Raw genomic sequence first — 13,954 nt, forward strand, 5'->3', positions numbered from 1 at the left:
GGCCACCAAGAGGTCGTCTAGGAGGCTCATCAAGCTTGGATGGCTGCGGGGCTGGAGCAGTGGCTTCTGCAGAGGAGCAGTGCCTTAATTGTATGTTGATTCCGGAGAGTGCGGTATGAGGACCCTCACAGTTCACATGGAGACTGGCCTTTCTGAGGCAACACGAGCATGTCCCAAGAGGTCCCCGTTGTAACTCGAGTGGAACCCCTATTTCCTTGCACCAACTTGAGTAAAACCAGGAGATTCTCCCCTCAATGCGAGATGAGGCCTCTTTCCTCTGCGGTGTCTCAAGAGAAATTCCACCTTCCCTCTTGAGCCTTGAAAGGGTTCTTGACAAACTTGAGGAAACACAAGAAGTTCCCCAACATACCTGTCTCCACTCGAGAGGAACACTGAAGGTCCCACCACAACTCAAGAAGAGCCCCGGTTTTCCCTCCTCATCTTGAGATGCGGGTTCATTTCCCTGCTTTGTCGGGAAAGGAATCCCAGCGTTCCTGTTGCAACTCAAGAGGAGGCGGTCTCAACTTGAACCTCGAGAGGCATCCAGGGTCCGTGCCACAACTCCAAAAGACCCCGATGTCCCAATCCACTCCAGATACACCTAACTTCCCTGCACTGACTCGACGGTCATCCCAAGGATTGACTCAGAACACGATGGCAGGTGTGACAGCCCTGTGGCACCTTGAAAGAAAGCCACAGATCCATATGTCAACTCGTCAAGAAGCCTGACTCTACTATTACAACCCGAGAGGAAAGCGGACTTGCATGTCTCCACACAAGACGAGGCCTGAGTCCCTTGTTGAAACTCCATAGGAACACTAAGATCCCTGTCAGCACAGGAGAGGAATCCTGAGGTTCTGGCCTCAACTCCAGGTGAGGACTTAGACCCCATACTGACTGGAGAAGAATCTAGAGAGGCCCCTCGCAACTCACATGGAGACTGGACTTTCCTGAAGCAACATGAGCGGGTCCCTGAAGTCCCCGTCGTAACTCGAGAAAAACCCTAAGTTTCCTGCCACAACTCAAGAAAAACTAGTCGATTTTTCCCTCAACGAGAGATGAGGCCCTTTTCGGCTGCAGCATCTTGAGAGAAATCCACCTTCTCTCTTAAGCCTTGGAAGGGTCCTTGAAACCTTTGATGTAAGTCAAGAAGTCCCCAACATAACAGTCTCCACTTGAGAGGAACACCGAGGGTCCCACTACAACTCAAGAAGAGCCCCGGTTTTCCCTCCTCATCTTGAGAGGAGGGTCCATTTTCCTGCTTCGTTGGGAAAGGAATCCCGGCATTCCCGTCCCACCTCAAGATGAGGCAATCTCCAATAGAAAGTAAAGCGGAACACCAAGGGTCGTGCCACAATTCCAAAAGACCCTGATGTCCCAGTCCACTCCAGATATACCTGATTCCCCTGCACAGACTCGACTTTCACCCCGAGATATGACTCAAAACATGATGGCACGTGTGACAGCCCTGTGGCCCCTCAAGAGACAGCCACAGATTCCTATGTCAACTCGACAGTAAGCCTGACACTACTGTTACAGCTCCAGAGGAAAGAGGACTTGCACGTCTCCACAGAAGACCAGGCCTGACTTTCCTGTGGAAACTCCCTAAGAACCGCGAGATCCATGCCAGCACTGGAGAGGAACCCTTATGTTACGGCCTGAGATCCAGATGAGGACCTAGGACCCGGCACCGACTGGAGAGGTGCCCCGATAGGCCCCGCGGAATTGGCATGGAGAGTGGACTTTCCTTAGGCAACACGAGTGGGTCACTGAGGTCCCCATCTTAACTCAAGTGTAACCCCGAGTTTCCTGCGGCAACTCGAGAAAAACCAGGAGATTCTCCCCTCAATGCAAGATGAGGCCCTTTTCTGCTGCAGCTTCTCGAGAGAAATCCCACCTTCCCTCTTGCGGCTTGAAAGGGTCCTTGACATCCTTGATGCAACTCAAGAAGTTCCCTGACATTAACGTCTCTACTCGAGAGGAACATCGAGGGTCCCACCACAACTCAAGAAGAGTCCTGTTTTTGCCTTCTCATCTTGAGTTGAGGGTCCATTTCCCTACTTCGTCGGGAAAGGAATGATGGCTTTTCCATCACATCTCAAGAGCAGATGGTCTCAACTTGAAAGTCGAGAGGAACTCCAGGGGTCCTGCCATCATTCCAAAAGACCCCGATGTCCCAATCCACTGAGATACACCTGATTCCTCTGCACTGACTCAATGGTCAGCCTGAGAATCGACTCACAACATGACGGCACGTGTGAAAGCCTGCCAGGAGCCAGCGTGAGGAATTCCCCCTGTGACAAAGGTCATGAGAAAGGAAGTCTGACATACCTAAAGACGTGATCTGGCTTCAGGGGTTCCCCTTGGATTTTCTTGAGCCTCTACCTCCAAAAACCATAGTCTGCCTGTCTTATTGTACTCTGCTTTACACTTTTCTGACATTAACAGGGGCTGTCCCCCCACCACCTTTCTCTGGAAAATGTTAACTTAGAGCTCCAACCGGTCTCCTGCATGTGAAAGGAATGTTTCAGTTCAAATCCCTCTGAGCGTTCTCTAACTTGATTGACAGGTTCCACTGGACTTTTACAACTTGTGATTGTTTACAGACATCCAAACGCGAGAGGCACGGACCTTAAGCATCTTAAAGATATAGAGCCTTTTCCAAAAAGCTAAAAATTATATTGGTGATGGGTTTCACTGTTGAGTCAATGACTGCTGCCAGGCCTCCATATTCTTTATCTTTTAGGCACCTGAAGTATATTAATCAATGTAATTGGGATATAGAAAAAGGAATATAGTAGTTTTGATGTTAGCAACACTAGAGTCTTGAGTTAATTAATTATTTCTTTGCTATAAAGCACTGTACTCTTCTTTCTTTGTTATAAATTGTTGTGTCCTTTCTCTGTATGAATGTAACTTTATTTAGTGCTTTCTGAGAGTGGCACCAGGCTGTGGGAAGAACAACACTTATAAGGTTTTCTTGTTGACAGACTCTTATCAGAAAATGGCCATAAAATTTTAATTGGCCCTCTGGCCAAAAGATGATGTAAATCATCTAAGACTTGTGCATACAGCTAAGTATGCAGAGAGAAAGCCTGGTCTCGATAAGAGTCAGGGCTGCTGATGCTGCATAATTTTGTATTATCCATTGATCTCTATGTACAACCAAAGGTTTAAAAAGATTTTCCAGAAAATAATGGATGGACCAGTTTCTCAGGGCAGCTTCTCAAACTGGTTTCTTGGAAATCTGGCTCCCCCCGTATCGACTTCCTCTCTCTCTTTCTCCCTCTCCCTCACTCTCCTTCTCAGGCAGAATTCCCATCTGGAGCGCAGTGGCTCACCACATCTACTTATTTGCAGTGTCTTCTAAGACCCACGTGAGAGGGAGCCCAAGGCAGGGAACCCTCTGCTATTCAAGTGGGCACCAGTGGCCAAACGTAAATGGTGGAAACCTCTTGTCTCAAGGTTTTATTAGTTTTCTGCACAAACCAAGTTATTCAGCCTCATTTCTCCATTAAATTTTCCTACTACACTATTTTTTTCTAATCTCCCTTATATTTCTGATTAAATAGTCCTTCCCCAGACATCAACTGTATCCCCACTTCGAAGTCCCTGGATCCACTGGCACTGGGCCCCAGCAACAAACCCTGGGGCACCTCAAGAGAAAGCCACAGATCCCCATGTCAACTCGAAAGAAAGCCTGACATTACTATTACAGCTAAAGAGGAAAGCGGACCTCATGTCTCCACACGAGACATGGCCTGACTCCCTTTGGGAAACTCCATAGGAACCCCAAGATCCATGAAAGCACTGGAGCAGAACCCTGTGTTCTGGTCTCACCTCCAGATGAGGACCTAGGACCCGGCACCAAATGGAGAGGAGTCCCGAGAAGCACCTCACAACTTGCACGGAGACTGGAATTTCCCTAGGCAACACGAGTGGCTCCCTGAAGTCCGCATCATAACTCGAGAGGAACCCCAATATTCCTGCTGCAACTCGAGAAAAACCAGGAGATTCTCCCCTCAATGCGAGATGAGGAATTTTTTCTCTGCGGTGTCACGAGAGAAATACCACCTTCCCTCCTGAGCCTCGAAAGGGTCCTTGACACCCTTGAGGCAACTCAAGAAGTTCCCCGACATACCTGTCTCCACTAGAGAGGAAAACTGAGGGTCTCACCACAACTCAAGAAGAGTCCCTTTTTTGCCTCCTCATCTCGAGATGAGGGTCTATTTTTCTGCTTCGTTGGGAAAGGAATCCCGGCATTCCCATTGCACCTCAATAAGGGGGGGGGGGGTCTCAACTTGAATGACGAGAGGAACTCCAGGGGTCGTGCCACCATTCCAAAAGACCAAAATGTCCCAGTCCTCTCCAGAAACACCTGATTCCCCTGTACTGACTTGATTGTCACCCTTAGTATTGACTCAGAACATGAAGGCACGTGTGACAGCTCTGTGGCCCCTTGAGAGAAAGCCACGGATACCTATATCAACTCGACAGGAAGCCCGACACTACTGTTACAGTTCAAGAGGAAAGCGGACTTGCATGTCTCCACACGAGATGAGGCCTGACTCTCCTGTGGAAACTCCATAGGAAAACCAAAAGCCATGTCAGTACTAGAGAAGAACCCTGAGGATCCAGACTCAGCTCCAGATGAGGACTTAGGACCGGGCACCAACTGGAAAGGAATCCTGAGAAGGCCCTCGCAACTCGCATGGAGACTGGACTTTCCTGAGGTCACATGAGCGATTCCCTTAGGCCCCCGTCATAACTTGAGAGGAACCCTAAGTTCCCTGCTGCAACTCGAGAAAAACCATGAGATTCTCCACTCAATGCGAGATGAGGCCCTTTGCCGCTGTGGCATCTCGAGAGAAATCCCACCTTCCCTTTTGAGCCTCGATAGGGTCCTTGACACTTTTGATGCAACTCAAGAAGTTCCCCGACATACCCGTCTACACTCGAGAGGAACACCGAGGGTCCCACCACAACTCAAAAAGAGCCCCATTTTTGCCTCCTCATCTCTAGCTGAGGGTCCATTTCCCTGCACCCTCGGGAAAGGAATCCCTGCCTGGGTCCAGCCCCGGTGGACCCAGGGTAATTCGAAGTGGGGACAGATTAGGCGATTTATTTAGACAGAGATAAGGAAAGAATGTTGTAGATAAGAAAATAGAGGAGTGAAAGAGGCTGATATTCCTTGATTTACATAGAGAACCAATAAAACCTTGAGACTAGAAATTTCCCCTGTTCACAGAAGCCACAGATGCCTTCCCAGTCTCCCCAGGTAGTGAAGACACAGAACATCTTCCCATTCAGTTCTTAGAAACCCGGGCAGGTAAGTGAACGCAGAGAGCCCCTATGCTCCAAGGTATCAGCCTGAAAAAGAGAGTGGGAGGGAGAAAGAGAGAATGATTGACACTGGGAGACCAAGCTGCTTCGGTGAGCGAGGCCCAATAACTTTATTTTCAAAATGACTTTTATACGTTTTCCACAAATGATGTTGTGTACATTATCTTCTGGCCTTGGGGGCCTGTGAACATTTTAAGACCCTCTTTTGATAAAGACTGCTCAACGAGAAAACTTATTTTCCCTTGAAGTGTTTTTTCTTTATATTTCTAATCTATATCAGCCTCAGAAAGTATCAAACAAAGTTCCATTTTCATGAAGCAATGATCCAGCGAGTTACAGCAAAGAAAGAACCAATTAGCTCAAAGGTCTGATGTGGTTAATTTCAAGGCTACATTTGTTTTTTCTTACATTCTAACTATGTTAACAAATGTACTTCTAGGTGCGCAGTGTCTAAGATATATGGGAACTTAGCAACAATCATTGGCCCAATAATGAAATCCTACACCTGCACTACTCTAATAACTTTTAACTCTTTGAAAGGCTCTATGTTTTAGGCTTCCTGTTCCTCTCATAGATGGGGGCTGTAAACAATCACATGCATAGTTGTAAATGTCCGGGTAAGGCAAGTTAAAGAGCCATCAGCGAGTTTGAGCTGAAACACACCTTTTATATGCAGGAGACTGTTAACTGGAGCTTTAAGTTAACTTTTTCCAGAGAAAGGTGGTCGGGGATAGCCACCCTGTAATGTCAGAAGAATATGTGGAAAGCATAATGAAGTAAGTCAGGCAGACACTGGTTTTGGGGTAGATGTTCGAGGAAATTCAGTGAGGCTCCCTTAAGGCCCGACTCACCTTTGCCTGTAGGGCCCCATATCCTCAAGACCTTTGCCACGGGTGGTATTCCCATGCTGGCTCCCAGCAAATACCAGTGTTCCTGTTGCACTTCAAGAGGAGGTAGTCTCAACTGGAAAGTCGAGAGGAACACCAGGGGTCCTGCTACCATCCAAACTGGGACAAAATCCACCCCGATGTCCAAATCCACTCCAGATTAATCTGATTCCCCTGCACTGACTCGACTGTCAGGGTATCGACACAAAACAATATGGCACTTGGGACAGCCTTGTGGCACCTCGAGAGAAAACCACAGATCCCTATGTCAACTCGACAAGAAGCCTGACACTACTGTTAGAGCTCGAGAGGAAAGAGGATTTGCATGTCTCCAAATGAGACGAAGCCTAACTCCCCTCCTGAAACTCCATAGGAAACCGAGATCCATGTTAGCATGGAGAGGAAACCTGAGGTTTGCTTCCTCAGCTGCAGATGAGGACTTAGGACCCAGCACCAACTGGAGAGGAATCCCGAGAGGCCCCTCGCAACTCGCATGGAGACCTGACTTACCTGAGGCAAAACGAGTGGTTCCCTGAGTTCACCATCGTAACTCTAGAGGAACCCAACTTTCCTGATGCAACTTGAGAAAAACTAGGAGATTCTCCCCTCAATGTGAGATGAGGCTCTTTTCCGCTGTGGGGTCTCGAGAAAACTCCCACCTTCCCTCTTGAGCCTCAAAAGGGTCCTTGACACCCTTGAAGCAACTCAAGAAGTTCCCCAACATACTCGTCTACACTCGAGAGGAACACAGAGTGTCCCACAGCAACTCAAGAAGAACTCGCTTTTTCCTCCTCATTTCGAAATTAAGGTCCCTTTCCCTGATTAGTCAGGAAAGGATTCTAGGCGTTCCCGTCGCACCTCAAGAGAAGGCGGTCTCAACTTCAACCTTGAGAGGAAATCCAGGAGTCGTGCCACCATTCCAAAAGACCCCGATGTCCCAATCCACTTCAGGTACACCTGATTCCCCTGCACTGATGGAACAGTAACCCCGCGTATCGACTCACAACACGATGGCACGTGTGATATCCCAGTGGCACCTTGAGAGAAAGCCACAGATCCCTATTTCAACTCGACAGGATGCCTGACACTAGTGTTACAGCTTGAGATGAAAGCAGACTTGCATGTCTCCACATGAGATGAGGCCTGACTCCTCTGTTGAAACTCCATAGGAGCCCTGAGATCCATGTCAGCACTGGATAGGAACCCTCAGGTTCTGACCTCAGCCCAGATGAGGACATAGGACCCAGCACCGACTGGAGAGGAATCCTGAGAGGCCCCTCACAAATCTCATGGAGACTGGACTCTCCTGAGGCTACACGAGCAGGTCCCTTAGATCCCCAAAGTAACTCGATAGGAACCCCAAATTTCCTGCCACAACTCGTGAAAAACCAGGAGATTCTCCCCTCAACACGAGATGAGTCCCTTTTCTGCTGCAGCATCTAGAGAGAAATCCCACTTTACTCTTGAGCCTCGAAAGGGTCCTTGACACCCTTGAGGCAACTCAAGAAGTTCCCCGACATACCTGTCTCCACTCGAGGGGAACACCGAGTGTCCCGCCACAACTCAAAAAGAGCCCAATTTTTCCCTCCTCATCTCGCGATGAGGGTCCTATTCCCTGTTTCGTCGGGAAAAGAATCCCGACGTTTTTCTGGCAACTCAAGAGGAGGCGGTCTCCACTTGAATGTCGAGAGGAACTCCAAGGGCCGTTTCACCATTCCAAAAGAACCCCATGTCCCAGTCCACCCCTGATAAAACTGATTCCACTGCACTAACTCAACTGTCACCCGGAGGATAGATTCAAAATACCATGGCCAGTGAGACAGCCCTGTGGCACCTCGAGAGAAAGACACAGATCCCTATGTCAACTCGACAGGAAGCCTGACACTACTGTTAAAGCTCGAGAGGAAGGGGGACTTGCATATCTCCACACGAGACGAGGCCTGGCTCCCCTGTGGAAACTGCATAGGAACCCCGAGATCCATGTCAGCACTGGAGAAGAAACCTGAGGTTCTGGCCTCAGCTCCAGATGAGGACCTAGGGCCCGGCACTGAATGGAGAGGAATCCCAAGAGGCCCCTTGCTACTTGCGTGGAGAATTCACTTCCCTGAGGCAACACAAGTGGGTCCCGGAGGTCCCCGTCATAACTCGAGAGGAACCTCAAGTTTCCTGCCACAACTCGAGAAAAACCAGGAGATTCTCTCCTCAATGAGAGATGAGGCCTTTTCCCACTGTGGCGTCTCAAGAGGAATCCAACCTTCCCTCTTGAGCCTTGAAAGGGTCCTTGACACCCTTGATGGAACTTAAGAAGTTCCCCGACATACACGTCTCCACTCGAGAAGGACACAGAGGGTCCAGCCAAAACTCAAGTAGAACCCTGTTTTTCCCTCCTCATCTCAAGATTAAGGTCCCTTTTCCTGCTTAGGGGGAAAGGAATCCCAGCATTCTCTTCTAAACTCAAGGGGAGGCAGTCTCAAAGTGTAAGTCGAGAGGAACTCCAGGGGTCGTGCCACCATTCCAAAACACCCCTAGGTTCCAATCCACTCCAGACCCTCCTGATTCCCGTGCACTGAGTCGACTGTCACCCCGAGTATCAACTCAAAACGGGATGGCACTTGTGACAGCCCTCTGGCACCTCAAGAAAAAGCCACAGATCTCTATGCCAACTCGACAGGAAGCCTGACACTACTGTTACAGCTCATGAGGAATGCGGACTTGCATGTCTCCACAGGAGAAGAGGCGTGACTACCCTGTTGAAACTCCATAGGAACACTGAGATCCATGTCAGCACTGGAGAGGAAGCCTGAGGTTCTAGGATGGCACCGACTGGAGAGAAATCCCGAGAGTCTCCTCGTAACACGCATGGAGACTGGACTGTCCTAAAGCAACATGAGCGGGTCCCTGAGGTCCCCATCATAACTCGAGAAGAACTCCAAGTTTCCTGCCGCAACTCGAGAAAAACCAGGAGATTCTCCCCTTAATGCGAGATGAGGCCTATTCCACAGTGACATCTCGAGAGAAATCGCACCTTCCCTCTTGAGCCTCGAAAGGGTCCTTCACACCCTTGACGCAACCCAAGACGTTCCCGACATACTCGTTTCTAGTCAAGAGGAACACCGAGGGTCCCGCCGCAATTCAAGAAGAGTTCCGTTTTTCCCTCCTCATCTCGAGATGAGGGTCCCTTTCCCTGCTTCATCGGGAAAGGAATCCTGGCATTCCAGTCGCACCTCAAGAGGAGGCGGTCTCAAATTGAAAGACTAAAGGAACTCCAGTGGTTGTTCCACCATTCCAACATACCTGGATGTCCCAATCCTCTGCAGGTACACAGGATTCCCAGCCCTGACTCGACTGTCACCACCAGTAATAACTCAAACACGATGGCACGTGTGACAGCCTTGGGGCATCTCGAGAGAAAGCCACAGATCCCTATGGCAACTCGACAGAAAGCCTGACACTACTGTTACAGCTCGAGATGAAAGCGGACTTGCATGTTTCCACACGAGATGAGACCTGACTCCCCTGTGGAAACTCCATAGGAACCTCGAGATCCACGTCAGCACTGGAGAGGAACCCTGAGGTTTCTGCCTCAGCTCCAGATGAGGACCTAGGACCCAGCACCGACTGGAGAGGAATATCGGGAGGCCCCTGGCAACTCGTATGGAGACTGGACTATCCTGAGGAAATAAGAGCGGGTCCCTGAGGTCACCATCGTAACTAGAGAAGAACCCCAAGTTTCCTGCCGCAACTCGAAAAAAACCAGGAGATTCTCATCTCAATGCGACATGAGGCCCTTTTCCACTGCAGCATCTCGAAAGAAATCTCACCTTCCCTCTTGTCCCTTGAGGCAACTCAAGAAGTTCCCCAACATAACCGTCTCCACTCAAGTGGAACACCGCAGGTCCTGCCACAACTCAAGAAGAGCCCCGATTTTCCCTCCTCATCTCGAGATGAGGGTCCCTTTCCCTGCTTCGTTGGTAAAGGAATCCCAGCGTTCCCTTCACACCTCAAGTGAAGGTGGTCTCAACTCGAAAGTCAAGAGGAATTCCAGGAGTCGTGCCACTATTCCAAAAGACCCCGATGTCCCAGTCCACTCCAGGGACACCTAATACCCCTGCAATGACTCGACTGTCACCCCGAGTATCGACTCACAACACGATGTCATGTGTGACAACCTCCTGGGAGCCAGCGTGAGTAATCCTGCCCATTTCAAAGGTCATGAGGAAGGAAGCTTAACATACGCAAAGGCAGATATGGCTTCAGGGGTTTCTCCTGGAATTTCCTGAGCATCTACCCCCCAAAACTAGAGTCGGCCTGCCTTATTGTACTCTGCTTTCCACTCTTCTGACATTAACAGGGGCTGTCCTGTACCACCTTTTTCTGGAAAATGTTAACTTAGAGCTCCAACACATCTCCTACATATGAAAGGAAGGTTTCAGCTCAAATCCCTCTGATGGCTCTCTAACTTGCCTGACAGGTTCCCCACACTTTTACAATTTGTGATTGTTACAGCTCCCCAACTGCGAGAGGCACGAAGTTTAAAGCATCTTAAAGATACAGAGCCTTTTCTAAAACACTAAAAATTATATTGGTGATGGGTTTCACTGTTGAGTCAATGACTGCTGCCAGGCCTCCATATTCTTTATCTTTTAGGCACCTGAAGGATATTAATCCATGTAATTGGCATATAGAAAAAGTAATATAGTAGTTTTGTTGTCAGCAACACTAGAATTTTGAGTTAATTTTCTCTTTGTTACAAATCACTGCACTCCTCTTTTTTATTACAAATTATTGTGTCCTTGCTATGTAAGAATGTTATTTTATTTAGTGCTTTCTGAGAGTGGCACCAGACTTTGGGAAGAACAACACTTTAAGTTTTCTAGTTGACAGACCCTCATCAGAAAAGGACCATAAAATGTTAATTGGCCCTCTGGCTAGAAGATGATGTAAATCACCTAAGACTTGTGTATACAGCTAGGTATGCAGAGAGAAAGTCTGATCACGATAAGAATCAGGGCTGCTGATGCTGCATAATTTTGGATTATCCATTGAACTCTATGTACAACCAAAGGTTTAAATAGATTTTTTGGACAGTAAAGGATGGACCAGTTTCTCAGACCAGCTTCTGGAACTGGTTTCTTGGAAATCTGACTCCCCCTGTATCGACTTCCTCTCTCTTTTTCTCCCTCTCTGTCCCTCTCCTTTTCAGGCAGAATTCCCATTTGGAGCGTGAAGTCTTACCACATCTACTTACTTGCCAGGCTTCTAAGACCCACGCGAGAGGGAGCCCAAGGCGGGGCACCTTCCCCTATTCAAGTGGGTGCAAGTGGCCTAATGAAGATGGTGCAAATCTCTTGTTTCAAGGTTTTATTAGTTTTCTGTGTAAACCAAGTTACTCAGCCTTTTTTCTCCATTAAATTTTCCTACTACACAATTTTTTCCTAATCTCTCTTATATTTCTAACTAAATAGTCCTTTCCAAGACTCCAACTCTTTCCTCGTTTCCAATTCCCTGGAACCACCCAGAATGGACCCCAGCAACAGCCCTGTGGCACCTCAAGAGAAGGCCACAGATCCCTATGTCAACAAGACAGGAAGCTTGACACTATTGTTACAGCTCGGGAGGAAATTGTACTTGCATGTCTCCACACGAGATGAGGACAGACTCCCCTGTGGAAACTCCATAGGAACCCCGAGATCCATGTCAGCCCTGGAGAGGAAGCCTGAGGTAGCGGCCTCAGCTCGATGAGGACCTAGGCCCCAGCTCTGACAGGAGAGGAATCCCCAGAGACCCTTCGTAACTTGCATGCAGACTGGACTTTCCTGAGAAACAAGATCGGGTTCTTGAGGTCCCCATCGTAACTGGAGAGGAACCCCAAATTTCTTGCTGCAACTCGAGAATAACCAGGAGATTCTCCCCTCAATGTGAGATGAGGACTTTTTCCACTGCGACGTCTCTAGTGAAATCCCACCTTCCCTCTTGAGCCTCGAATGGGTTCTTGACACACCTGATGCAACTCAAGAAGTTCCCCAACATACCTGTCTCCACTCGAGAGGAACACCAAGGGTCCTGCCACAAGTCAAGAAGAGTCCCTTTTATCCCTCCTCATCTTGAGATGAGAGTCCCTTTCCCTGCTTCATCAGGAAAGAAATCCCGGCATTGCTGTCACACCTCAAGAGGAGGAAGTCTCAACCTGAACGTCGAGAGGAACTCCAGGGGTTGTGCCACCATTCCAAAAGACCCCTATGTCCCAGTCCACTCCAGATACACCTGATACCCCTGCACTGACTCGGCTGTCACCTATTGACTCACAACATGATGGCAGGTGTAACAGCCCTGTGGCATGTCGAGAGAAAGCCAAAGATCCCTATGTCAACTCGACAGAAAGCCTGACACTACTGTTACAGCTCGGAAGGAAAGCGGACTTGCATGTCTCCACCCAGGACGAGGTATGACTCCCTGTGGAAACTCCATAGGAACCCCGAGAACCATGTCAGCCCTGAAAAGGAAATCTGAGGTTGCGGCCTCAGTTCCAGATGAGGACCTAGGATCTGGCACTGACTGGAGAGGAATTCCGAGAGGCCCCTCGCAACTCACATGGAGACTGGACTTTCCTGAGGCCACACGAGCAGGTCCCTGAGGTCCCCGTCGTAACTCGAGAGAAAGCCGAAGTTTCCTGCTGCAACTCGAGAAAAACCAGGAGATTCTCCCCTCAACGTGAGATGAGGCCCTTTTCCGCTGCAGTGTCTCAAGAGAAATCCCACCTTCCCTCTTTCCTCGATAGGGTCCTTGACACCCTTGATTCAACTCAAGAAGTTCCCCTAAATACTCATCTCCACTGGAGAGGAATACCAAATGTCCCGCCGCAACTCAAGAAGAGCCCTTTTTTTCCCTCCTCATCTCGAGCCTTTTGAGGAGTTAAAAAACCATTAGAATAAAACTGGTTAAGGGTTTCCTATTTGAGCCATTACTTGCTGCCAAGTTTTCATATGCTTTATTTGTTGTGTACCCAGGAGTACATTAATTAATATAGTTGGTATATAGAAAAAACAAGCAGGAACATTAGATCTTTGAGTTAAGTACTTTGTTTGTTGTAACCCACTGCACATTTGTTCTATAAGGATGTAACTTTATTTAGTACTTTGAGGGTGATGCAGATAAAAGAAAAACACTTCAAGGGAAAATGAGTTTTTTGGTTGATTAACATTTATCAAGGAAAAATACCATAAAATGTTAACATGCCTCCTGGCCAGAAGATAATGTAAATCACCTGAGACCTTTTGTTTTCAGAAAGGTATGCAGTAAGAAAGCCTGATATCTATAAGTTCAGGACTGCTGGACTGCTGACCCTTCATGTCTCTGCATCTTCCGTTATGTAAAACTTAGGGTATATAAGCACCTTTTGAAAAACAGTTTATGGGGTTTCTGCACAAGCTTGACCTCCCTCATGTCAATTCTTTCTCTCTTTCTCCCTCTCACTCCCTCTCATTTTCAGGCTGATCTTTGGAAGACAGAGGCTCTATGCATTCACTTTTCTGCCTGGGCTTCTAAGACCCATGCGAGAGGGAGCCCAAGGTGAGGTAAACACTATTCAAGCGGGCGCCTGTGGCCTACGAGAACAGAGTCTCTTGTCTTGAGACTTTATTAGCTATTTGTGTAAACCAAGGAATATCAGCCTCATTTTTTCCTCTAATTTCTTAACGGCTGTCTTACCTCCCTCTATAACTCTA

Source organism: Capricornis sumatraensis, chromosome 10, assembly GCF_032405125.1.
Source record: "Capricornis sumatraensis isolate serow.1 chromosome 10, serow.2, whole genome shotgun sequence".
Lineage (NCBI taxonomy): Eukaryota > Metazoa > Chordata > Mammalia > Artiodactyla > Bovidae > Capricornis > Capricornis sumatraensis.